This window comes from Canis aureus, chromosome 6, assembly GCF_053574225.1.
Source record: "Canis aureus isolate CA01 chromosome 6, VMU_Caureus_v.1.0, whole genome shotgun sequence".
In the NCBI taxonomy this organism is placed as follows: Eukaryota; Metazoa; Chordata; class Mammalia; order Carnivora; family Canidae; genus Canis; species Canis aureus.
Genome location: NC_135616.1, coordinates 514,218 through 539,311, shown reverse-complemented (window position 1 = coordinate 539,311; position 25,094 = coordinate 514,218). Strand labels below are relative to the sequence as shown.

The 25,094-nt window shown below is 51.8% G+C and overlaps 1 protein-coding gene and 1 long non-coding RNA gene across 13 annotated transcripts in view; one reads left to right on the top strand and one right to left on the bottom strand.

Annotated features, from left to right (window-relative positions):
- Positions 1 to 25,094, top strand: part of LOC144315368 (zinc finger and BTB domain-containing protein 7C) — a 337,017-nt gene that overhangs the window by 270,795 nt on the left and 41,128 nt on the right. The window lies entirely within an intron of this gene.
- LOC144315367 (uncharacterized) lies at positions 9,056 to 11,704 on the bottom strand. The gene is made up of 3 exons (XR_013381053.1): positions 11,068 to 11,704; positions 10,174 to 10,670; positions 9,056 to 9,199 (listed from the first exon to the last, which is right to left on the bottom strand). It is a non-coding gene; the product is annotated as an uncharacterized LOC144315367 (long non-coding RNA).

Sequence of the window (25,094 nt, the reverse complement as noted above, 5' to 3'; positions counted from 1 at the left end):
AGAGGGATGGGAGAGCATTCATGGAACCAGGGATCTGAACCCCCAATAAAGGCAGAGCTGCAAGTGTCAGGAGAGTGTAACAGAAGTTTCTAGGAAAAGGGCAGTTCGAGGAGAGCTTGGGTGACTGCCTTGATTGCAGCCCACCTCTCTGATTGAAATACGGCTTTTGTGCATTGGCAGATTCTACATAGGAGGTTACCAGCTGTTTGTCAGCTTACAGGCCATAGGCTTTCCTCCATCTGGATACTCAGGGGGAAGCAAGGGTAGAAGATAGCCATATGTCCCTCAGCTGTGGCTGCAGGAGGACAGCTCTGCAAGACCCATTCATTCATTCATTCATTCACCTGATAATCAGATATTGAGAGCCCGATGGGTAGACCTTGCCCCAGAGCTCTCCTTGAACCTTACACTCAGGTAGCCTGCGTGTAAGCTCTCTTGACTCTCTTGACTCACCACCAGACATCTGGCTTGAAGAAGAGTGCAGGTCTATAACTGGCTTTGCTTTTGCAGACCTCTGCTCCATCTCTGTGTAAAATGGCAACACCACTGCCTACTATGGAACTGCCTCAATATGACCCTGTGAATTCCAGGACTCCTTATATTTGTCCAGATGCAAGAATGCCTGATTCTGACACACAGCATTTTGAGAGTATTGAGATCATCAGCTACATTGCTTAGCCAGCCCAAGTTAAATTATGGTTGCTACTAGGAAGGAACGGGGGGAGATTTTTGCACCAAATTTACCTGCCCCAGAGTGAGAAGAATAACCTAGAAATGCCTCACCAGGTTGAAAAGTGCTGTGAAGTGTGGTTGGAAATACAATTACTGCCTCTCAGGTAGGGCAGCTAATGTACGGGCATGGTTGGATGCTGCTTTTCATCACCTTGACTGCTGTTTCCCCAGAGCTGTATCCAGGTGGAACCATTCTGCTCCGTGCTCCCTTTTTCGTTTCAAAGTGTTCAATTTTAATGAAACAGATATGAGGTCAGGGAGCAGAAGTCACTTAAGAAGTAACTGCATATGCAAACCAGTGTGTAACTTGCTGCAATTGAAAATGCAGTAAAACCTTGATTAAGTGCACCCCAAGTAACCAGAACTCTCAATTAACTAGGATTTATTTCTCAGAATTCTGCTTTTAGGGGGGAAAAGCATATGATAACGGGGGGATCTAATCTGAGGAATTTTTTATTAGACATCCTCCAAAGTCTGCCTAGACTCCCTCTGCCTTCTCCCTAATATCCCCTTTCCTCCTTTGCCTCCATTTAGAAGCCTGTGCAATGAAAATTCGTTCAGAGGGATGACCCTAAAATGTATAGGGTCAGTTCAGCTCCCTCTTTCAGCAGATAAGGACCCTGAGACCCAGAAGGTGGAGTGCCCTACCCAGCTGGTGGTTGCCAGCAGTGAAGTCTCTTCAGTACTAGTCAAGTGCTGTAACTGTGACAGGCCACTACCCTCAGCATTAGCTGCCTAATCTTGGTGGCCACCAAAAGGTCTACACGTGAAGTAAAAGCATGAGGGGAAAGTGAGAGGGGCCCAGACATGTGATAGCATCATTATCAGGCAGCCACGACCGTATCGCCCATTGGGTCTGGAACGTCTGACTTCAGGATGGCAGTTGAACATCAGCTAAAACAGTGCAGTGGCCATTTAAGTTAACTATATTTTGGATTTGTATTAGATCAGCAAGAAGCCAATGAAATTTAAAAATCCTTGAAAAAATAACTTAAAAAACTGGGCACAGTGTGGCATTGCCTCCCACTGAACACTCCTGATTTCCCTGGGCAGTGTATTGCTTCCTCTTCTGGGAACTCTCATGTTTATATTCAAAAGAATAATCCCTATCCCTGTTTTTCCTCCTAGCTGCTGTTGGACCAGCCTCAGGATAGGCAGTCACTTCTTGTAGCACCATTGGAAGGCACCAGGAGAACTACCTTCTCCCTGCCTTGGCCCTAAATCTTCACTTTTCTGTGATCAGCCTTAAATTCTACTTGGTGTCAATCAGGGGCGACTTTTTGGATTTGAGGAGATCTGGGCCAGTCCTGGGCCCATTTGTCCTCAGATTCATTTCTTCCCTGCTCCACTCTGCCTCCTAGGCCCTGACCTTCTAGCTCCATTGCCTGGGCTCCTTTGCCAGTGGGCTTCTGGCTGGGTTTGGCCTATGGGAAACTCTAGCTCAGGGCAGAAGAGCAGGAAGAAGGAAGAAACCAGGTATCTCTTCCTCTCCCCTAAACCCAGTGGCCTCTCCACCATGCCTTTGTCTTCTTTGTGGCTCCAGATCTTCCCAGATACCCCACCATAGTTCTGGCCCTGAAATCTGCTGCACTCTACTAACACTCTTTCCCCTCTGGATATTCTAGCAGCTTCCAGCCCTTGTTAATGATGAGTTTCCTCACACTGAATTCTCTGTTGAATTACCTGGTCTTGACTGGTCCCTGACCAATACAAGCTCCCTATATTAAAACGCAACTCTCGTACACCTCTAACCTCAATATTCAGTGGAGACCAGCTGTATTTCATGGGCTTCTCCCACTGAGCAAAAAACTTGACCCCATCAGCTTTTATTACTTGATCAGAGTCTGTAATCAATCAACCCCAAAAAACAGTTAAAAACAAGGTTAGCATAAAGGCATATGCTAAAGGTATATGAATACCTTAAATGTCTTATTTTAACTTAGAATATTTGAATGTACATTTCTTCGCCAACCTTTTGGAGTCAGTCAAGGTTTTTATTTGGTTACGGGTCTAGTGGTTGGGGTTCTCCACTGTTCTTGCAAAAAAACATCCCCACAAATAAGACATCTTGTGACATTTCTAGAATAGGTGTATTAAAGTGAAGAACGCAAAGACACAAGCAAAGCCTACCTGAGTGCAAAATCCTTCTAGGTTTCTGGTTTGCTTTCCAATATTTTCTTATCTCATCCACACCTAACCCAAGAGCGTTTTTGCAATGACTCACCTCTAAGACTATCAACTTAGTTTGCATGAAAACTTGGACTTGCTTTCCTTTTGTAATTCTGTTTCATCGGTTTAAGTTAAATTGTGAAATAAGTATAACAAGCTCAACTGGCACAAACAGGTTTGGGCAGAGCTGCTCCCTGCAAGGCACAGTGCTTGGCTGAAGGGTGCCCAAGTGTCCAGGCTTACCAGAGGGGCCTGGTGAGCCTCTGGCATTCAGAGTGTGGAGGATACTCTGTAGGCTTGCATTGGGGATGGGAAGCCCTGATTAACACGGCAAGTGCGGTAAGTGGAGGCAGCCTCCTGTACTTTCAGCCAGGGCTCAGTGTCTGGAGATGTGGACCTGCTATGGAGAAACGAGCGCTCAGGCTGATTGGTTGGATGGTCCCCTCATTATTGCAATAGCAGCGCATTAATGATTCCCAGAATGCCATCTGCTGCCAAGAATTGTGTGATTGGCATCCACACTCTGCTTGTTTGCCAACGTTTCTTCCTCCCAGGTCCTTATCTCTTCACGGCTTAACCCAGGATTGGAAGAGTTGAGAGGTAAAGGGAGGCACTGGCTTCAGTACAAACACTCAGAGCATGGGACTCTGCCAAGTGGCTAAAGGGAGGCCCCTGAGTGGCCCCCCTAAGGTATCACTGGGCACTGATCAGCTGCCACCTTTCTCAAAGACGCACAGTGGAAGAAGGGGTGGAGTCTCCCTGCACCAGGGTGGCCAAACAGAGACAGCACCGCATACAGAAAGATCATTAGGGTTCTAGAAGCTTGCGAGGTTAGAACTCTGGCCTGGCTATGACCTCTCCTCACCCTGGGATCTAGAGCCAGCCACATCCCTCACGGGCTGAGGAGGTTCCTATACTTGCAAAGTGAAGGAGTCAGACCAGGTAGTCGTAAGATTTCCTTCAGGTTTCACATCTAATGTGTCTGTGAGCTCTAATAAATGATTCCTGCCCTCAAAGTGCATACAGTCTAGAGACAGTACAGTACCCATGAGCTGCCTATAGTCACCGAGCATTTGAAATGTGACTACTCCAAATTAGGAAGCACCCCAAGTATAAAATACTGGATTTCGATGACAGCCACCTCCCTCCAAAAAAAATTTAAAAAGAAAAGTAACATGCATAATGATTGATATGTCTCGAAACAATCATATCTTGGACATATTGGGCTAAAATAGATTGTTAAAATGTATTTATTTTTACTTTTTTTGGGCCACTGCCAGCCTATTTTAAATTGCATATGTGGCTTATGATATAGTCTATGGGTAAGTGCAGCTACAGAGCGAAGCTGCATAAAGAGGTAAGGGACACCCAGAGCAGCACTTCCCACAGAAGCTCAGAGGGGAAAGACTGTGGTGGACTGGAGTCCCCCACCAAGGTATGGTGGCAAGGGGGGTAGGCCTAATTCAGGTAACGGAACAGGAAACATCCTGCGGCCAGGTGGCCTGCTTGGCCAACCTTTCTGGAAGTAAAGGCTTTGGGAGAGGATGGGGGTGAGCGGCAAAGCCTCGAAAGACAGGCCTAGGCCATGCTGAGCATTCCTAGTGCCGGCCTGTCTCTGCTCCCCCCTCCCCCCCATGACTCATCTTCCATCCTCCACTCCTTTTTCTTTCTCGGTGCCTCTCTCTGGGCATTCTCAGCCCAGCTGGGCCCGTCAGGATGAGCAGGATCAGAGCAAGAACTTGGTCCTTCTTTCTACCTGGCCCACCTGTAAGCCTGGTTCAGCATTGCTCATGGAGCCTGGGATTGCTAGGGAAAGGAGAAATGACATCCAGAATTCTGTAGATATCATTTCAAGTGCCTTTGAACTCCTTGGGCAAGAACTCCCTTTGGTGGAGATTGGAACCCCAGGATTAGGAGCAAGTAACCAAGCACCAGGAGAAAGCTCCCCTGGTCGCCAGCCAGCCAGCGGGTAGAGCTCCATGGAGCACACGGGTCCTCTCCCCAGGACGGGCAGCCCCATTCATGGTTGGTGCTCAGAGTCAGGACACGGGACTGCCTTGTGCATGCTGCTGCCTCACTTTCCCCTCTTATGACCTGACAAAACCTGGGGGCTTATAGGAAAAAGCACAGGCTGTCTCAGGATGTGAGAGTTTCCCCGTTACTCTCCATGCCTACGTCCCACCCACGGTGAACCTTCCTAAGGACCAGCTGTCGGCCCAGAGTAGGAAGGGCTCAGGCTGCCCGCCTCGCTGCTCTGCTCACCAGCCACACTCCTACCGCCAGCACCCAGCTCTGAATCCTGGGGCTGCCCTTGACCCCTCTTGGGGAGACCAGCGCCTACCTTCCAGAGGTAGGGATGGAGACTCTCAGCCCTGCTACGCTTGATGCCTCTGGGGAGCTTTAAATCTATACCCAGATCTGGCTCCACCCTCAGAGTCTGATCAATTAGGCTGAGGACCCAAGTAGAAGGGTTGTTTTTTAAGCTTTGAAGGGTAGAAAACAACTATTTAGGTTGAGGACAAAACTATCTCCTTGCTGCTTACTCAGAGTGTGCCCTTGAACCAGCAGCATGGGCATCCCACAGAAGCTGATTCGAAATGCAGACTCAGGCTCCTCCCCAGGCCATTTTTTTTTTTAAAGGTTTTATTTGAGAGAGAGAGAGAGCATAAGCAGGGGCAGTGGCAGGCAGAGAAACAGGGAGAAGCAGGCTCGATCCCAGGACCCCGGGATCATGACCTGGGCCAAAGGGACACCCTTAACTGACTGAGCCACCCAGGCCCTTTGAATTACACTCCGCATTTGAGTGATCCTGCGGTGTCAGTATACACAGTGCAGCACCTCGAGGATGGAGCATGGCTCCCAGATACTTCAGAATCACCTGCAGAGTTGGGGAAATGACAAACCCAGGACCCCGCTTTCTGAACCTGACCCTTAAGTCTGGGTGGGGCACAGGAATCCTTACTGGAACAGTGACCCAGATTGTCCTCATTAATTGAAATAATAGGTGTGGGGCATTGCATCTTTTCAGGGCCCTTGTCTTCCCTCTGGGACTAGTAGCCCATGTCCAGAGACAGTACACATGCACCACTGCCATGTGACTTGTTTTCCAGCCCATCACTCTTGCATCCAGATATCATCCGTGGCTCCCCATGGCCTCTCAGATTCGGCCAGATGCCTTAGGCTGGCATTGCAGAAGCTCCGTGACTTGACAACCACCCCCCAACCCACTGTCAGGTTTACACCTATAGTTTCTTTCTATCCACCCATCACACTGGCCAAGATGGAGCCACTTGATAGGCTGAGACACCTCCTGTGTTCACATTTTCATTCCTTTTGTTCATACAGGTTTGATTTTTTCTTGTTTTTGGTAGACCATCTGCCCAGCCCCTTCTCAGCTGAAAGCTGATCTGTCCCTAAATGTCATCCATCCTTCAAGGCAAGTCTCTGTGACAGCTCAACCCAGGGCAACGTGTCCTTCCTCCAAGCTCCTGCAGGGCTGACAAACTTACAATGGTATCATTCCCTTGGTGGATCCCAAGGCCACCGGAACCTATGGAGGGCTTGCTTATCTGGGGGCACATGTTCCTCCTCTCTGGTTCCACTTGGGAGACTGAATGAAAGCCCAGACCAAACCTTTATGCCTTTACTGTGACCACTGGCCCCTTCCCAAATCCGTGTAGTCCTGGAGCCTGTTGTTGGCCTGGATTGCATTTCTCCAAAGGTGGATGTTCAGAGTAAAACCTTGATGAGGAGGGTGTTAGTGCTGCTGCCGATCCTCTGTATGCACCTGTCTATGTAAATCTGCTGCTTTGGGTCTTTTTGAAAAGTAAATGGTAGCTTTAAAGAAGAGGAATGAAAGAATGAAGTAGAATAAGGTAAAAAGGCAAAAGCATTTCACTGGGAAATAAGAAAAATTGGGGAAAATACCTTCTCTGGGATCTAATTGGTCAGTGGTCCCAAGTCTTGTATTAGCAAGCACTGGACAGCAGCAGCTCCTGAGCGGCTCCCAGGAGGGAGCCCAGCTCTCAGAGGGGACTCAGCTCTAACCACTTTGAATCAAATCTGGTGGTGGGAGAGTAACAAAAATAAGAACATAGCCTATTTTTTAAACAAACACATCCTTCTGGAAAGGGGTCCTTAAATCCCTCAATACTTAACCAGCAAGAATCATTTTGAGGAGGAGGGCAGTGGGAGAGGGAGAGAGAATCTGAAGCAGGCCCCATGCCCAGCACAGATGCCAATACAGGACTTGATCTCAAGACCCTGAGATCATGACCTGGATGCCCAACCAACTGAGCCACCTAGACTGCCCCAAGATATTTTAAGGTTACACTACATTCAACTTGCCTTCTGGTAGGAAACCCAGTGTCCTCCACTGGTACTTTCGCACATCTTGCCTTTGTTCATAGAACTCGGATGTCCACTTTTTGGGGGGCCCTCTCAGTGCCTCATCCAGGCCTAAGGAGGATAGTGGGTTCTTGATAGCCAATAACCAGGCCTAAGAAGCCAGCACCAGAAGACTCAGGGGTGGCTCCAAGCACCTCCCAGGCAAGTCACTCAGTATTTCTGACCCTTAGTGTTCGCATCTGGAAAGTAGGAGTAATTGAAGCTACTTTTCAGAATAGCTGGAAGGGAGTTACTGAGAAAATATATGTCAACCCTTTAGCACAGTGCCTGACATAGTACTTAACAAATGGGACCTGTCGTTATTATTATTGTTATTTGCATAATGAGGATAATAATACCCCCTCCAACACAGAATTGGATTAAATTACATGGGAAGTATTAGAGTGTGTGCCAAGTTTGCAACCTGTTGCACATCATATATTCATTCATTTAACAAATAGTGCTAAGCGTGCTCGGGCTGCTGTAGGAAGATCAAGGATGCACCGATGGGCCCTCAGAATCCAATGAGGCAGGTAAAAGGCTGTTTGTGTGTATCTTCACAGCGGCAAATAGGGAAGGAGGTCTTCAGGCTGCGCAGCAGAGCACTCTTCACCGATCCACATAGACCCTGAGAGCCCGGACTCTGGAGGGTGACAGGGCATCCCAAGCAACGGGAGAGCTAATGTGAGCAGCAGGACCATGCACGGGTGTCAGGGAATAGGAAGTGGTACAGACTAATGAAACACTGGGTGTGGCCCCCTGGGACTGCAAATAGGAACGCCTGCTCAGAAGACTGGTTTCAACTGCATCACCTAGCTTGGTGGCCTTGAGTATGTTTCTTAAGCTCTCTGGGGCTCCATATCCTGTCTATACAATGAGGAGGTAATAGTATCTACCTCACGAGGTTGTTCAGAACACAGCCTAAGAGCTCCATGAGCACTTGCCATGGCTATTAGGTGGGGACAGCAGTGAGACAAAGGAAAACCCAGGAAGCAGGTGAGGGCAAAATGAATGCCAGGTTAAGGAATGTCCTTCACGCCGTAGGTGAAGTACTAAGTACCAAGTATCCATAGTTGGTACAAAGTACCAATCACCCATTGAAGGTGACTGAGCTAGAGAATGACACGATCCAAGTTGTTTGCCAAGAAGGTGACTTGGCCAGTGATGTTCAGGGACTAGTACAGGGAAAGAAGAAAGGCAGCCCTGCAGCCCATCTTCCCCTAGGACAACTGGGAGTGAGTTGCATGGAACAAGCACTCACCTATCAGTGGCCTGGCCTCTGATGACCTCCCATCAGGAGGGATCTCCACAAAGGAGGCATTCTAGAGAAGGAGCTGGAGCCCCTCAGAGGCCTGCCACCAGGCCAGAGTCACTGAACCTGCCATGGACACAGCTGGGGCCCCTGGCCAGAGAAGGGAGGAGTCTGCAAAGACCCCAGACATCCAGAAGAGGTCCCAGACTCCGTCCATGACCAACATTCCTTACAGTGAGTCCAAAGCCCAATTCAGTGAGGTGAAGACTCAGTTTCCCCTGAAAAGATTTACCAGTGGATCCTAAGACTAGCTAATGCTCACTGAGCATGTTCTAGAAGCCAGGCACTATACTCACATTATCGACTCTTTTGTTTTTTTGTTTTATTTTTAAACAGGAATTAGCTTAGGAGGTAGCAAGAGAGGTATCAGTCTCTTTTTATTAATGTGATTTTTTTGTTTACTTTCCAAATGTTATTCATGAACACATATACATTTTTTTAAAAGATTTTGTTTATTTTAGAGAGAGATAGCATGATTAGGAGGAGGGGTAGAGGGAGGGAGAGAGAGAGAGTGAGTGAGAGAGAGAGAATCTGAGGTAGACTCCATACTGAGCATGGAGCCCAATGCAGGGCTTGATCCCAGGACCCGGAGATAATGACCTGAGCCAAAATCAAGAGTCACTTAACAGACTGAGCCACCCGGACACCCCAAATGTGTTTAAATTTTAAAATTAAATATATATGTACTGATAAAAAATAAAATTCTGTATTTAACAAGGTAGCATCATTAATGAAGGGAGCATGGAGTTTAGAACCTGACCTGCAGTCATATCCTAAGTCTTGCACAAAGTAGCTGGAAAAAGGATAACGTGATGCCATCCCTGTCCTGTTGGGATGACGGCGCGTAGCAAGTAGCTTTCCTGCCCTGCCCTCCAGTATGGGCTTACACTCTTGCCTGTTCTCTTCCTTCCCTGTTGGGGGACCTACCCCCTGAGACATTTAGGTCTGGCTACACTGTTTTAGTGAGCGTCAAGTGTCACTTCTTCCTAATGACACTGTTTTATTATCTGGCAACCTGTGACAAACCCTATGCCCCCCTCCACCAGCCCCTTAACCTTTCTGAAAGGTATGTGGTCTGCAGATCCCACGTATTGCATCCAGACCAAAGCTGCCCTCGGCACTTACAGCCGGGTACAGCCTCTGCCTCTGCTGTCCTCTGTCAGAAACTTTAGACAGCCTTTGCTGCTCTACCCCAGCCTTTGCTGCTTTGCCAGCTTTGTCATAATAAACAGGGACATGCAGGCCAGAGCCCCGATATACGACATCTCATCAGCTTGTCCGTGATCCTCTCTGGAGTCAAGCAGGGTACATGGACCCCCTGTTGAAGCATGAGACAATTGCGTCTCTTTGCAGCGATTCTAGAAACTACTTACGATAAGTTCGCCAAGCTTACCAACTCTTTCAATCCTCACAACAACCCTAGGAGGGAGGCACTGTTAACCTCCCCACTTGACAGATGAGAACACTAAAGTGCAGGGAGGTTAGGTCCCTTACTCAGTCACAGCTAATACGTAGTAGAACAGGAATGCAAACTGGGGTCGAGAGGCTGCGTTCTTACACCCTCTACTCCTTACCGGTTCACGTTTGTTCAGGCCGTACAAAACCCCATCCACGGTGAACCTGTGACAGACTGCTCTGGTGAGGAAAATTCTATGGGGGGAGGTAGTGACGAGTCCCCTCAGGCTTGCATCGCATGTCAGGTGGGGAAATGGGTCTCTTCTTCCCCTCCCCCTCCTCCTCCTCTCTCCAGCACATTCCCATCCCTTCTACAAAGCCTGCTCTTGGGAAAAGAGCCCAAGGCCTATGGGCCTTGGAAGCAAGGACTGTGTCTTCTCACCTTTCCATCCTCCATAAGGCCCAGAAGAGGCCCAGACACAAGCTAGGCTCTCGAGTTCAACGGAGCTGATTTGAATGAACTCATTCATTCTAAGAGGTAAATGACTGATAAGATTTTAATGACACCACTCCCGAGGATGGGCATTTTAATACGGGCTAAAGTCCAAGTTTGGCTTGCTCCAAAGGAGGGAAGCTTTTGATTGTAGGATTATGGGCATTGGTCAGCCAAGGAGGCCTGGGGGTAAGTAGGAGAAGGGTCAGGGTGAGCAAGGCTCTTCCTGGCTCTTGATACCCTACCCCATGCAAGCAGCCTGTGCCTGTTACTGCCTGTGCCCTGCAGGTGCCAAAAACTAGGTCCTTTAGAACCCAGGAAGCAACGGGAGGCCTCAGCCCTGGCCCAGAGAGCCCAAGAAGCCTGTCTTGGTCGTGCAGGGTCTGAATCTGTATAAGCACAAGCCGAGGCCTGGGGCTGGGCCGGAGCAGCTGAGCCTTCTCTGGCTCGCAGCGCGCAGGGGTCTCTCCAGGTGTGGCCCGAACACCCCCACTGGAGTCAGCCCTGCGGGACCAAGGAGCAGCAAGGGAAGGCTGGCCAGGACCCCAAGGGTCACCTGCCACCACTCCTAAGAGCTTACCCCAAAGCCAAAGATGGAATAGGTCCTAATATGGCAGTTGAGTCCCCTGCCTCCTGACGGCTGGGCCTCTGCGGGGTCAGGCCTCCCCAGGCTCCCGGCACCACCCTCCTTAGCTGCCAAGGGGCTGGGGGCACATGCCGCCCTCTGCAGTGGGACATCCACCCACCCAGGGGTCATGGGCACAGTAAGCCTCATGCCCAGAGAAGCTTCTAAGGATTCTCAGGGGTAGTGGCTTTCTGCAGGCACTTGGCAGCAAGGAGGTTAAAGGTGTCCCTGTGACAAGCCCCAGACAGACTCTCGCTGTATTTCAGGGTCTGTTGCTGCCAACATCATGCAGCGTTCCCCTGTGGGGATTTAGGGCACGTTCGGCTCCTCATCCCAGGTCAGGAACAAGGGACAAAGTAGCAGGAAAAGTAAGTTCCGGAAAGCAGTTTCGAAAATAAGGCACCTTATGACCTCATGATCAGAAGGAACAACCAGATTTCCTTACACAGACACCACTTACCATCAGGAGAACTTCTCAACTTTTTTTCTTTTTTCTGGGATCTGAGACATATTTTGCTGCCTTGGGTGGTAAAACCCTGTGACAACCAATTCTATGACAGAGATTTCCAGGTCCCGGGTCAAAGGCTACATTTTGTACAGCAGCCTTCCCTTCCCTCTCTCTGGTTCCCGCGTGCCCTTGGGCGGAGAGGGAACCTGGTTAGGTCCTCTGCCTGCCTGTCTGAGGAGGGCGTGGTGGCTGGAGCACCCGAGGAGTGGGGAAGAAGTGGGAGGAGACAGAGGAAGATTGAGAGGAAAGAAAACTGATCTGAGGCTGAGGTGCTCACAGATTTTCAATTTGGAGTCAGGAACAGACCCTCAGGATATTGGTTCTGGAGAGGCGCTTGGAAATCAATCACACAGAGCCAGGCTTTTCAAACTGTAGGTGGCCCCACCTACAGGTGGCGTGATCCACAATGTGCTCACATCCAGGCACTGTTGTGGGAGACGTTCACCTGTAGCCTCACCTGCGCTGGAAAATGATGGATCAGACCCTACATCTGGCCCCAGGCACTCCCACACTGTTTCCGCATGTGAGGTTTGGTGAGTCGGAGTCTTCTCCACACAAGTGGTACAAGGGCATGGCACATAATTATGTGAAAAGTTTGCTTTGGGGGACTGTTTTAATTCCGACTCATTTGGAATGTCCCAGGGCCCCAAACCATTGTGAGGCTCCGAAGGGTGGGGACTGGCTTTCTTCCCCGGGCATCCCCAGGTGTATAGACCAGCACCGTCTTATAGAAACATCACACATTTACAAATTTCCTAATGGTCACATTGAAAAAAGAAAAAGAAATAGGGGTTATTAATCTTAGTGATCTATTTTATTGAACCCAGTATATCCGAAATATAATTATTTCAACATGTAATTCATATAAAAATCACTAATGGTCCATTTCACTTTTATCAGTACCAAGTCTTCAAAATCGGGATTTATCTTGTACCCACAGCACATCTTCATCTGGACAATTCCATGTGTCCGTAGCCATGTATGCATGGCTGGCGGCTTCCAGGTCAGACAGCTCAGAGACAGAGTTGCACAGAGGAGGAGCCCAGAACATTTTGCTGAGCTGAACCTGACGCCGGACACCTGCTAACCTGCAGGCAAGATGCTGAGATTGAGAATAGGAACTGAGGGAAGAAAATGGGAGAAAGCCCCCCGTGGGGAGTTGGAAAGAAGTCCCTTAGAAGGAGCAACATCCCAGCCCGTAGACGGCCGCGGAACTGCCTCCCTTACACAGCTACATCACATGCGTTTGCTGGCCATGGCCTGGCGACTGCCAGAGGCGTCGAGAATCAGAAAACCAGAGTCAGAAGTGCAGACTCAATGTCCCTGCGCTGTGAGCTTGTGGGACCAGTCTGGGGACTGAGAACCATGCCGAGTGTCCCCAGAAGTGAGGCTGGGGCATGCACCGGGGACAACCAGCTGGCCCCTGAGATCTCCTTTTCCTGGCATGTGGGGTTTCTACTGCCCCTCTAGAGTATTTGCATCAAAAAGAACCATAATGTTAGCTTTTGTTGTTTGTGCACTTCAAGGAATTTCCCCTAAGTGAGAGGAGGAGCTATGGGGTGTATCTGCAGAGGGCCAGTGCCCCGGGCAAACTAGAATCCCGCTGGCCACACTGGTGCTCTGTGTGCTCCAGAACGGAAGGACCACCTGCTTGGGGGAAGGGCAGTAGCCTGGAGCCCCATTAGCCTGGCAGCTGTGTCACTAAGATAAACAGATGAACCCTGAATCGTTCGGGGGCACCTGCCCCATTCCCAGCCCTGATTCTGGAAGGTGTAGGAATGTGAGAGGAGGTCCAGGGTGTCACGGGATCTGTCATAGGAGGGCAAGCCATCAGCACAGGAGTGGTGAAAGGCTGATTGTTGTCTATCTGTAGAGACAGGGAGGAGAGCCAGCCACTGTGGGCCAGGGGGAAGGGAGGCGCCTGGGACGGGACCGGACGCTGGACGCTGGATGGGGCAGGGGGATTGTGGCTTCAAGTCTTCCAGGGCGGCTGGCTGTCCAGGACCTCTGGGCTTCGGGCCTCTCGGCTCCCCAAGGGGCCACTTCCTCTTAGGCGGCTCCGATCCTCCCTTCAGCCCCATCCAGCAGGCTCGGCCACTTCTTTCTGCAGCCCCCTTATTCCCAGTAAGCATGTTTATCCTCAGAGCCTGTTCATTTGAGCTCGGGGCTGCCTTGACCATCCCCGCCGTGTGCTCCCCAGGGACAGCGGCGGGTCCCCTGTGTCCAGCTCCCCCGGAGGCTGCAGCAGTGCCGCTGGGACGTTGCACAGAGGATGAGTGGGCTAAAGAAGGCATGGATCCAAGTGGGGAAAGACACGGGAGGGAGCCAGGAGCTTGTCCGGGCTCCCTGACGGGGAGAGGTTGGCAGCCGGTCTCCGAAGAGCATGGGCTTCGTGGCTGCCCATGTGAGCATGTGCCCCCGGACCGCAAGCGTGAGCTGTGGCCTTGTGGGTGTGGAGGCTGGCTGTCTGCAGTTGTGACAGGGACTGGCCAAGGCCACACGGCCACCTGTGGGTCAGGACAGCTCAGTGCGTGTTCCCTGGCGCCGTGTCAGCCACAGCCTATTGTTACACCTCCGGCGTCAGGTGCACACATGCCGGGGTGTGGGGATCACTGGCAAGGGCACTTCGGAGCTTCAAGGGATGGCACAGAGATGGTTCCTTCCTTTACAGGTTCAGGGGCAGAGGCGCACAGAAGTGAACTGACTTGCCGAGGCCAGGCCAGGACGGCATGGGGAATGGAGGGAGGACGGTGAACTCGGGACCTCTCCTTGCTCCTTCCCTTTGGATGCTTTAGCTAGAGAACTATCTGCGGCTCTTCCTCCTCTGCCCTCCCGAGTGTCCCTACATGAAGCCCGTGGGCTTTCACTGGGGTCCACGGAGAACCATAAGAGGTCCGAGATGGAAGGGCATAAGCAAGTACCCAGAGGCACTGTCGTTCACAGGTGTCACTGATGACTTTGTGCAGCCAGGGCACCTGAGTGTTGAGGTTGGCAGTAGGCTGGCTCAGAAGCCTTTGTCCTCCACAGGGGGCTGATCTGATCCAGGCTCTCCCCTCGCAGCTGTAGACACACTGAGATATCACTTCAGTTCAAGCGGGGTCCACAGGAGCCGTTAGGTTGTCAGCGGTGCTGGTGAGTGTGTGGTGACACCTCTTCCCTGTGTCCAGAGGAGCAGCAGCGTCGTTAGGATGGGCTTATCGTGCGGCTGACCTAAATTTCCATGGCCCTGCTCATGAAGGAGGGAGAAGAGCAAGGAAGGAGCTTGCTAAGCCCTGTAGTCCTTGGGCACTTGCTCCCCGGCCAGCAGACTAGGCTTTCTTACCAGTGGAGGGGACTTGGCTTGGTCTCTGCTACCACAGACCCTTTCCCCAGACCCTTTCCCTACAAGCCTCCCAGGCAGGAAGTCCTGAGACCACCTCATGCCCTACAAAATGGGATCCCTTGGCACCGTGACAGCCCGAGACAGCTAGCTATCAAGTGGGCTTGAGCCCACCCCGTCTGCCCAGTGAGGGGACTCTGCTGTGAGTATGGGTCCCAGGAGGCTCTGGCTGAGGGGTGAGTGGATCACCTTCTCCGTGAGCCACAGTGGTTCACCAAGGCACAGCCAACATCAGCCCCTACTGAGGGAGGTGACCGAGAGAAGCTGAGGTAGCCAGGAAGGAACAGATTAGGGAAGGGCGTGACAAGCACCCCTGATCCCACTCTGGTTGAACTTGTCTCCTCCAAGGCAGGTGGATGCCAGGTTCATTTTATTCTGACCTCAAGATGCTTTGACCCTTCGAGATGGGATAAGGAGCACTTCCCTTTTCGCAGTGGGTAATACTTTTAAAAGCTAGGGGGAAATGTTTTCTTTCATTCATCCACTCCATAAATATCCAGTGCAAGCGGCAGTGTGCTAGACACCCTGGAACCTGGAGTGCGGGCGACAGACGAGTCATGACTGACAGGTGGTTGAGCCATGAAAACATTACACTAGGTGAGAGAAGCCAGACACGACAGGCCACGTGTTGTGTCTCCATTACACGAAATACTCAGAGAGCAGACTGGTGGTTTCCAGGGCTTGGGGAAGAGAGAGTGGGGAGTAACTGATAAATGGGTCCAGGGCTGTCTTTTCGGGTGAGTGTTTCAGAACAAGATACAGGTGGTAACTGCACGATATTGTGAGTTGTTCACTTTAAAATGTTGATTTTTACGTGATGTGAATTTCATCACAATTTTTTTAAACCCTCTGTAATTCCTGATAACCATTACGTGAGTATAGCCTGTGGGTCCCATGCCATAACTTGCTGGGTATAAATGAGGGCCACAATGCAAGTAATAATATTTCTCTGGTTCTTTCTGCCACCCCAGCAGGAGAACACTGGGTTTCCTGCCACTGAGCTTTCACCTGGTCTGGAGCTGCCCTCCCACCCTTGGTGCGGCCTAGCGTGGCCCACAACTGCCCCCTGGGCACCTGCAAACTTGCTCTCCCCGTGCTAGGGCTGCTGCTCTCTGTGGAGTGTAGGCATGGGTGTCAGCACCAGAGTCAGGGGTGCCCCGCCACACTGTGTCCTCTCCACGGAGGGGGGACCGCCAACTGACCCATCTGTGTGTTGACCTGTAGCATGGGCCCAAGGGGGCCTGTGTTCCCATGTCAGAGATGTTAGAGACACAGCTGCTTCAGATCTTGTTATGTCACTGCTCCCTTAGTGGCTCCTTCCCCAGTGCAGAACCTGGTACGTTATACGTACTCAGAAATTACTTCTTACATAAGTGAATGGACAAATGAAGGAAGGGATATTGGAATCCTGGGAGATGGGCCAGAGGGCCATTGTAGAGACAAAAGCCAGCTGTACCCAAATCTCCTCTCACCTCTGTGAGGGAACCACCTGAAATTCATTCAGGCCTTCAACTCTCTGTGCCTTAGAAGACTCATGTTTGGTAGGCAGCTTGCTCCTTCTAACAACAGATGTTTGGCCCCCTGGCGGCCAGCCCCCCCCCCCCCCCCCCCCGGGTACACCCTGGCAACTCTAATTCTGGGTGCACACAGCTTATGCTCAGGCTGAAATCCAGCCATGTGAGCTGGGGAAGGCTAAGGGATGGAAACAGTCTTGTGAGGAGTCCTCCCCACCATCTTCTGGCAACCAGGGAGGCAGCCGTGCAGCAGGCAGGGCCCAAGTCCTGGGCATGGAAAGCGCTGGCACAGAGTCTGGGCACTTACCAAGTGCTCATTAAGTGTTGTTTCTGCCATGAATGTCTGCTGTTGCGCCCTCAGACATTCATCTCCTGCCACTTTCACACATGCATCTGATGCTAAAGCAGCTAAACAGCCTCCCAGTGTCCTTTATGCATGCCCTGACTGTAGATTCTCTGCTTATTCCTCCATTTATACATCCATCCACCCATGATCCATCCATCATCCAGCCAGCCAGCCATCGTCCATCCATCCAGCCATCCAGCCAGCCATCTATCCCTCCACCCACCCATCATCCATCCATCATCCATCCATCATCCATCCGTCATCCATCCATCCATCCACCCATCATCCATCCATCCATCCATCCACCCATCATCCATCCATCCATCCATCCATTCTGCCGTTTTAAGCAGCTTCCGTTTTAAGGGCCATGCAGGCCCTGTACTAGGCTCAGCCTAGCTGAGTAGAGTGGCTGTGCTCCACACATCTTTCCTCATTCCCTGGTCCTGCGCATGAATTGCATGAGGAGAGGTAGGAGGTTTGGGGAGTATTAGGAGGGTGCCATATCAGAGTCACTGGTGGTACATTTTCAAGGGCCACCCACTCCCTCCTCCTGAATGTCACCCCCACTTACACAAGGAAATTGGCAACAGATTTCCTGTATTGAAATGTTCATGGGCACAACACCGAGAGGCCTCTGGGGACATTCCAAAGTACCTTTGGAACTTTTTTGACCTTTGACTTCTGATTTGTTCACACCACATTCAGCTGAGGGAGAACTAGCATCCAGCATTCTATGAGGGCATAGGCCTGATGGTTATCTGGCTAATTCAGCCACACTGAATAGTTCAGGTCCAAAGCATTTACTTTCAAGTAAGCCTGAAGTCTGAGCATCTGCTTTGTCTCAGTTGACTATTATCTGTTTCCCCTTTAACTCTCTTGGGAACACAGGCTTCAGCAATTGGCTCCCTGGTGACTAGGACACAGATCTCAGGAGTCCCAGAGGGACAGGGACCCACATCTGCTCATGGTTGCTTTCTAAGAGTATCCAGATATCCAGAAACCCTCCTTATTTAGAGGAGATGGATGCTGGAAGCCCAGAGGATGGAGAATTCTCCCAATATTTGTTCTAGAACAAAATTTTTCAAGATAGCTGTTAGCATATGTTCATCGACTGTATTGTTCTTTCCAATGCTCTACCAACAAGTCCAAGTTAAATCAAGGGGAAGCATCAACTAACAACTAAGTACTAATTTTAACACCCAAGGTGTGTGTGCACAACATCCTCTAACCACTCCTTTCTAGCAGAGGCAGTGGGGACAGTGTGGAGACCTGTGAATATTGTTAAGTGGGGGAGAGAGAAGCATATTACAAGGCAGTTTATAGTATATAATATACTTTTTTTTAAAGTATTTGTCTTCATGGGACACCTGGGTGGCTCAGCGGTTGAGCATCTGCCTTTGGCTCAGGTTGTGATTCCGGAGTTCCGGGATCGAGTCCCACATCGGGCTCCCTTCTCTCTCTGCTTATGTCTCTGCCTCTCTGTGTGTCTCTCATGAATGGTAAGTATATCTTTAAAAAATACTTGTCTTCATAAAAATATAGATATTGTAAAGTGTGCATGAGGCTGTCCCTGAATAGCCAGGATAGACAGGGATTTTTATTTTCTTCCTTTTGTTTTTCTGTATTTTCTGAGTTCTTGAAGCTTCCTCTTTGGTTTAATTAGATTACTGGAAAAGGCCAGCATAGTCAGGCCTCCAGGGGGTGGGGGCATGCAGCAACTGTGTGCGCCTGGGCTCTCGTGGCTTCTCCGTGGAACAGGGCATTGTGGGGGCCCCCCAGGTCTGGCCTGCAAGTCCAGAGGGTTCACTGCAGAATCCCATTAGTAGTGGCTGTCCTGAAGCCTCAGTGGGTCCGTGAGAATGCAAGTCCATCACATCAGTAACCTCAACTGGGCCCCGCCGAGCCTGGACCCCCTGCCTGTGCTTCTGCCCGTGGGGTTCCTGCATCTGCTGTGCTTGGAACCTCAGTCCCTTGCGGCAAGCTGTATTTGCCTGAGCATCAACCTCGGCCTAACTCTCAGGAGCAAGGTGCTTGGAAAGCAGGGAGTCTTTGGTGTTAGTGTCTTGGATCTAGAAATACTGTTGGTGGCCCTTCCTCCAGGGGAAGCTCTGTCCCCATCTGCCCTCCTCTGGGCACTGGGGTACATTCTGGTGTTCTTTCCCAGGCCCTCATCATGTTGACCTTCGTGGTTATTCATGAAGAGCCTGTTGCATGACGAGATTGTGAGTTCCTCACAGGATTGTTGTGAAAAGGAAATCAAGCCGGAATATAGGAGTCAAGCCCGTCACAAAGTACTTGTGACATGGAAGCAACTCGTTAGGTGGGGTCCTGACCCCATCACCACCCACCTTGCTTTTCAAACAGTGCCTAACCCAGGTCTGTCACACAGAGGAAGCTCAGTGGGCGCTTGGTGAGGTGGCTTGAACCTGCCTTGGGGAGGAAGATCGGGATGGGTGAGGGGGGCAGCGAGGAAGCAAACATCGCCTCAGCACAGAGGTCCGGTGCTGGCACTGCCTTAGGTACACATGCATGGATTATGTGCTCAGTCTGCAGGGGCCGCTCCCCAGAGGCTGGAGCATCTTCAGCCCAAGTTCCTGGTTTCTGCACTTGCTGGAGGACTTAGCCAGCAGAGCCAGTGGGCCCATCCTAGCACTTCTGTTTAGAACACTGTCCCCATTCAGATGCAGGAAGGAGGAAACCACCTCTGGGAAGAAGCAGAAGGGATTTATCAGCCTTTGCCGCAGGAGCACCTGAAGCAGGCACCAGGGTTCTCACTTGTCCCAGGAGCTCCGGGGTAAGCCCTCAGATCCCATCCTGGGCATAGGCAGATGGGAGATGGACCAAATCAGGCCAGCACTACTCGATCACCACTGATCTCAGCCAAGTCCATGGCAGGGGAAGAAGGGCCACGCCTGGGTTTCCTGGAGCCCCAGACCCCAGACGGGTCTCTGGAGGTTTACACACAGGCCTCCTCTCTGGGCTGGCGGTGGCTCTTCCATCCAACTTGTGTCTAGGTGGGTGCTGAGCTAGAAGCCCTTCCACGTTGCCACCCCTCCCCCTGCCACTGCCAAACAGGTGCAGCTAAAACCAGAGGGCCCCTCTTGTGCCCTCTGTGTCTCCTGTAGAACAAGGTGGGCATTGGGGTGGGCAGACAGTGATAGGTAGGACCCAAGTCTGCCGAGCAGTCTGCCGAGCAGCGCCGTCTGGGGCAGCGCGTGTGTTGATGAAGCTCCAACGTGTCTTTCTGAGTACCGATCCCTGCGGTATGTGGGGTAGGAAGAGCAGTACTTGAGAGAATACCAAGGAAGCTGTAAACATCTCTTCTCTCTCTCCTCTCATACCTTATGCCGCCTCTGTCTTCTCTGTGCACTTTGATAGATGACCTATTTTTGATACTGGCAAAGATGGGAGTTTAATTAACTAGAGGAGTCAAAGGGTCAAGGAAAACTTTGAGAGGTAAAAAAAAAAAAAAAAAAAAAGTGCCAGAATATTAATAACTGTGTGACCCAGGCCCAGAATGTCGGTGAATGGGAAAGACCTCAGACCTGGGTTTGCATCCCTCCCATGAGCCAAGTGTCCCTGATCATGCTGTTTCCTTCCCTTGTTCCCGGGCTGCAGAGCCATGAGAACATCCTGCGGAAAATGTGCCCATTCTGTTTTCTGCACATCTTTGAGAACAGGCCTGTAGGCTCTCCTTTCTATTGCTGGCAGGTTTGTGAGGCCTGGGAAAACCGGGGCGCTCTGTCCCAGGCTGACTTCTATCTTTGACTCAAGGATATTGTGAAAACCCTCCTCCTTCTGCAAGGAGCCACTAAGCCAGCCTCGAGGGGTGCTGGAGTGTTCTGAGCTTTGAGGCCCAGCCACACGCATGCATTCGGATGGCAAACACCCGCTGAGCCCCGCTTTGTGTATCAGGCCCACTGTGGGCCCGGCTAGGGGGCCACCAAGGCAGGGGAGCTCTGAACTCCGGGGAGAGAACGTGAACTCCCCACAGCAGGTGGAGCCCGGAGCCTGAGAGGCAGGAACAGGGCCATCCCCCAGGAGCTTGTATGTCCAGTGGGGGTCACAAGAGAGGACGGCTGAGGAGACGGGTAGAAGAACCCCATCTGGGCCCCGGCCCCTGAGCAGAGCAGGAGCCCAAGGCCGGGCCTGCAGCCAGGATGGCCTGCAGAGAAAGCGGGTGGGGAAGCAGGGGCGGAGCCCAGCCGGCCTCGGCCTCGGGACAGACAGGACTGCGGGTGTTGTTGCGTGGGGCAGGGCAGGGCGGAGGGAGAGGCCCCGCAGGGAGGGGGGCCTTCCCTCTGCTCCCAGGGAGGGCTTGCTTGAATTCCCTGGCGCCAAGAGCAGCCTGCTGGGAGCCTGCCTGGACCTGCCTGCAGCCCTGTGCCCTGCCCAGCCCCAGGGACCTTGTGTCCCATTGTTCCCGCACCCTCACCCAGCCCAGGAGTAGACGGCCGCGCCCCCTGCCCCGGCCGCCTCCCACCCGGTGACTCAGGCTGCTGGTGGGTGGCAGCGGCCCGGCCCGCTCAGCGCTCAGCGGCCTCGGGTGCTGCCCGTCGTGGCCGAACCAGTGGGCCTTCCTGTCTCCGCGACCTCAACTGGGGTGGGGTTTTTCCTGGATTAAAAAAAAAAAGTGGTACCTTGTTACCCCTGTGGGGTGCGGATTATTATAGCGTCTGCTCGCGTGGAGAGGCAAGAAAGAACGTGACCTCGGACCAGTCCGGTTAATTGCGACGTTCGGCCGCCCGAGGTCTCCGGCCACTCTGGCCCGTTCTGAGCCGAGCCAGTTTTCCGTGGCCACACTGGGCCCGGTTTCCATAGCATTTCCTGTCAGGAAGTTCCCCGCCCAGTGTGTGCTGTTAAGTAGGATCCTTTTCATTCCTTTTCCTCTTAAAAACTTCCCTTTGGGGTCATCCTGAAGGGAGAGTGGGGATGTGGCCCTGCGGGGAAGGCGGTAGTTCTGGAAGGGAGGGTTGGGGCTGGGGCGGGGGTCTGACCCCATCTGCCCGCCCCCCTCCCCCACAGAGGGGGCTCTCCGCGTCCAGGGGGACTTGAGAGGCAGTGGGAAGAGTACCCTCTCCTAAAAATACCTCTTCCTTCTCCGGTCCTAAAAATACATTCACCGCAGGCTTCCCACGGAGACGGAAATTCTACCTTTCAGCCTTCACTTGTGTGCTGGTTGCCTGCGGCCTGGGGACCCACGGGGGCGGGGGGGACACATGGGGGGCCTGGGGAGGCACAGGGAGGGGGGTCCCTGGGGAGGCACGGGAGGTGGGCCTGGGAAGGCACAGGGATAGGGAAGGGAGGTGGCCTGGGAGGCACCCGGGGGAGGGTGGTCTGGGGAGGCACCAGGGGGCTGGTCGTGGCTCCCCCTGCCTGCAGGCTGCTGGCTGCTGCCCTTGGGGACTGGGGCGGGGCAGGGCCGCAGGGCCCGGAAAGACGAGCTGGATTTGGGCTCCAGGGGAAAAGGCTACCAGCAGAAACCACGGCCCAGGTTGGGAAGAAGGACGACAGGTGAGAGGTCAGGGAGGGAGAGCGCCTGGCCCCGGGCTACGCGGCTCATAGATAACGTCTCACTCAATCTTTGGATCCGTTTCATAAGATGAGCATTTCCCCCTCTTTGGGGGTGTTCTTACCCCATTTCACAGAGGAGGGACTTGAAATTCTGAGAGGTGTAGTGTCACCTGATCTCACACAGCTGGAACTGGAAATTGCGGCTGCCTAATTCTAAAGAAATTAAATTCCTCAAGAAGGCATCCATGCTCTATCCATCCATCCATTCATTTATTTATTGGGAAATATGCATAACATAAATTTCACACGTAAACACGTGATACGGTGGTGTTAAAAATGTTTAGTTGCCGTGCAGCCATCAGCCCCACCGAGCTCCGGAACTTTTCATCATCCCAGACTGCCCCACTGTCTCCGATAAGCACCGACGCCCCACTCCACCGCCCCCAGCCCCTGAGAACCACCCTTCTCTCTGGCTCCACCGTTTGACTCCTCTAAGGAGCTCCTACGAGTAGAGCCATGCAGTAGTTGTCTTTTTGTGACTGGCTTTCATCACTCAGCACGATGTCTTCGAGGGTCATTCACATTGTAGCCTGTGTCAGAACCTCTTTTCTTTTCAGGGTGAATTATGCGCCACCCTCTGAGGCACCGTACTTTATCCAGCCCTAGCTAGACTTTGGGGTGGTTTCTACCTGTCGGCTATTGTGACTAATGCTGCTGTGAGCATGGGTATACAGATACCTGTTCACGCTCTTGCTTTCGATTCTTTTGGGTGTATATACCCAGAGGTAGAACTGCGGAATCACACGGCCACCCTTTGTTTGATTTTTGAGGAACCCCCATCACGGTGCTCCACAGCAGCTGCATCATTTTACATTCCAACCAGCGGTGAGCAGGGTTCAGATTTCTCCGCCTCCTCACCAGCACTTGTTATGTTCTGTTTTTCTTATTTTGGGTTTTTTTCTAGGGAGTAGCTGTCCTCATGGGTATTAGGTAGTATCTCGTTGTGGTTTTGATTTGCATTTCTGAAATAATTAGGGATATGGAGCATCTTCTCATGTGACCATGGGTCATTCATAATATCTTTGGAGAAATGTCTATTCACATCCTTCGTCCATTTTTGGGTTGGGTTGTTTGTGGTTTCGTTGTTGGCGGGACGTCTATGCTTCTTCACCCAAAATTACAAACACAATCGGGAGTTTTTTTCAGAGAATCTAAAGTCATCGTTGATGTTCATAACCAGGGCCCCTGGATGAGCTGCAGTGCTCTCCGGATCTGCTGAACAGTTGTGTAAAGTGTGTCTTGTTGCATGTGAAATATCTGAAAATCCATAGCTCTTGTGACATCTTCATTCCTTTATCATGCATGTACCTACTATGTATCAGGCATTGTGCTGCAGGCACAAAGGAATGTGCGCTGGTCCCTGTCCTTGAGGACCTTAGGCCCTGCTGGGGAAAGTAGTTGACACAAAGTGACACATAAACATTTCCTGAATGGGAAGTCTTGGTGTAAAAATGTAATGAGAACTTTGGTGCACGAGGCTGGGCTGACATAGGCTGGGAAAGAGAGGAAACCAGGCTCAGGATGAAGCTAAGGAAAGGATCAGTGTGGAAATATCAGGAAAGGGGAGGGTTGCAGGGCAGGGGTGGAGGTGGTCTGGCTCTCTAGACACTTCTCATCCAGAGGCTTCCATGATGGCAGGTTTACATCCCCTCCACCCAAAATGCACAGACACCTGTCCCCTCTGATGGCTGCTCTGGACTTCTAGTCTGCCGCAGACTTGTAAGGGGATTCTGGGGTGTGTGGATGCAAAGTGTGACTCAGCAGGAATCTCTGACCTCTTGGTGCTGCTTCAGGGTGGGGGATTTCCCTCCTCCAGGAGAACACAGCATGGGAGAAGGTAAGGCCCCTAAGCCAAGATGGGGCAGGTTCTTTCCAGGCTGCAGGCTGGAAAGCAGGCTCTTGGCTGGCACCTGCTGAGATCGGGCACAGCCTTCCCCCTTCTCTTGCTCCTGCTGCCTCTGGACCTCGACTAGCAAGGTGGCACCAGTACTTCACTCTGGATGACACCATCTGATGAGAATGTCTCCGTGGCTTTCACAGTCTGAGTCCAGGTACCAGTCTGCCACCAGGGGCTTGGCCTGCAAGGTCGTAGTGGGGATAATTCCACAGCCAGGAGGACAGGACCAGCCTTGTGACCTTCCAGGACACCATGCTCTCAGCATATTCCATCCCTCAGTGGCAGAGCTATAAACTCCTTGTGGACTTTCGTTCACGGCTATATGTCTAGCCATGCCTGGCACATCGTGCACATTTAATATGTATTTATTGAGGGGGGAAGGAATGAGTCACTGTCTGCCTCCTCAACATTCACTTGGTCTCCCCTTGAAGTCACACGGGCCCGCCCCGCAGGTCCTGACCCTGCCACACAGGAGTGCTGACGCCCTGGGTGATTTACTTCAGCTCCGTGAGCCTCATTTGCCTCACCTGGGACACGGGGTGGGAGCCTCGGGAGCCTCATAGAGGGAAGGTGCAAGGGCCTAGCTGAGTACTTCCCTCCAGAGGCCAGAGCCAACTCCCCGGAAGCGATTTCCCCACCACTAACTGCCCAAGCCCCTGTCAGAACTTCTCTCTAATCTACGTCCTTGGTCTACATCCTGCTCTTCCTTCTTGCCTTTCTCAAGGACCATAACCACCCGTCTCCTGTTCCACTCACAGTGGTTA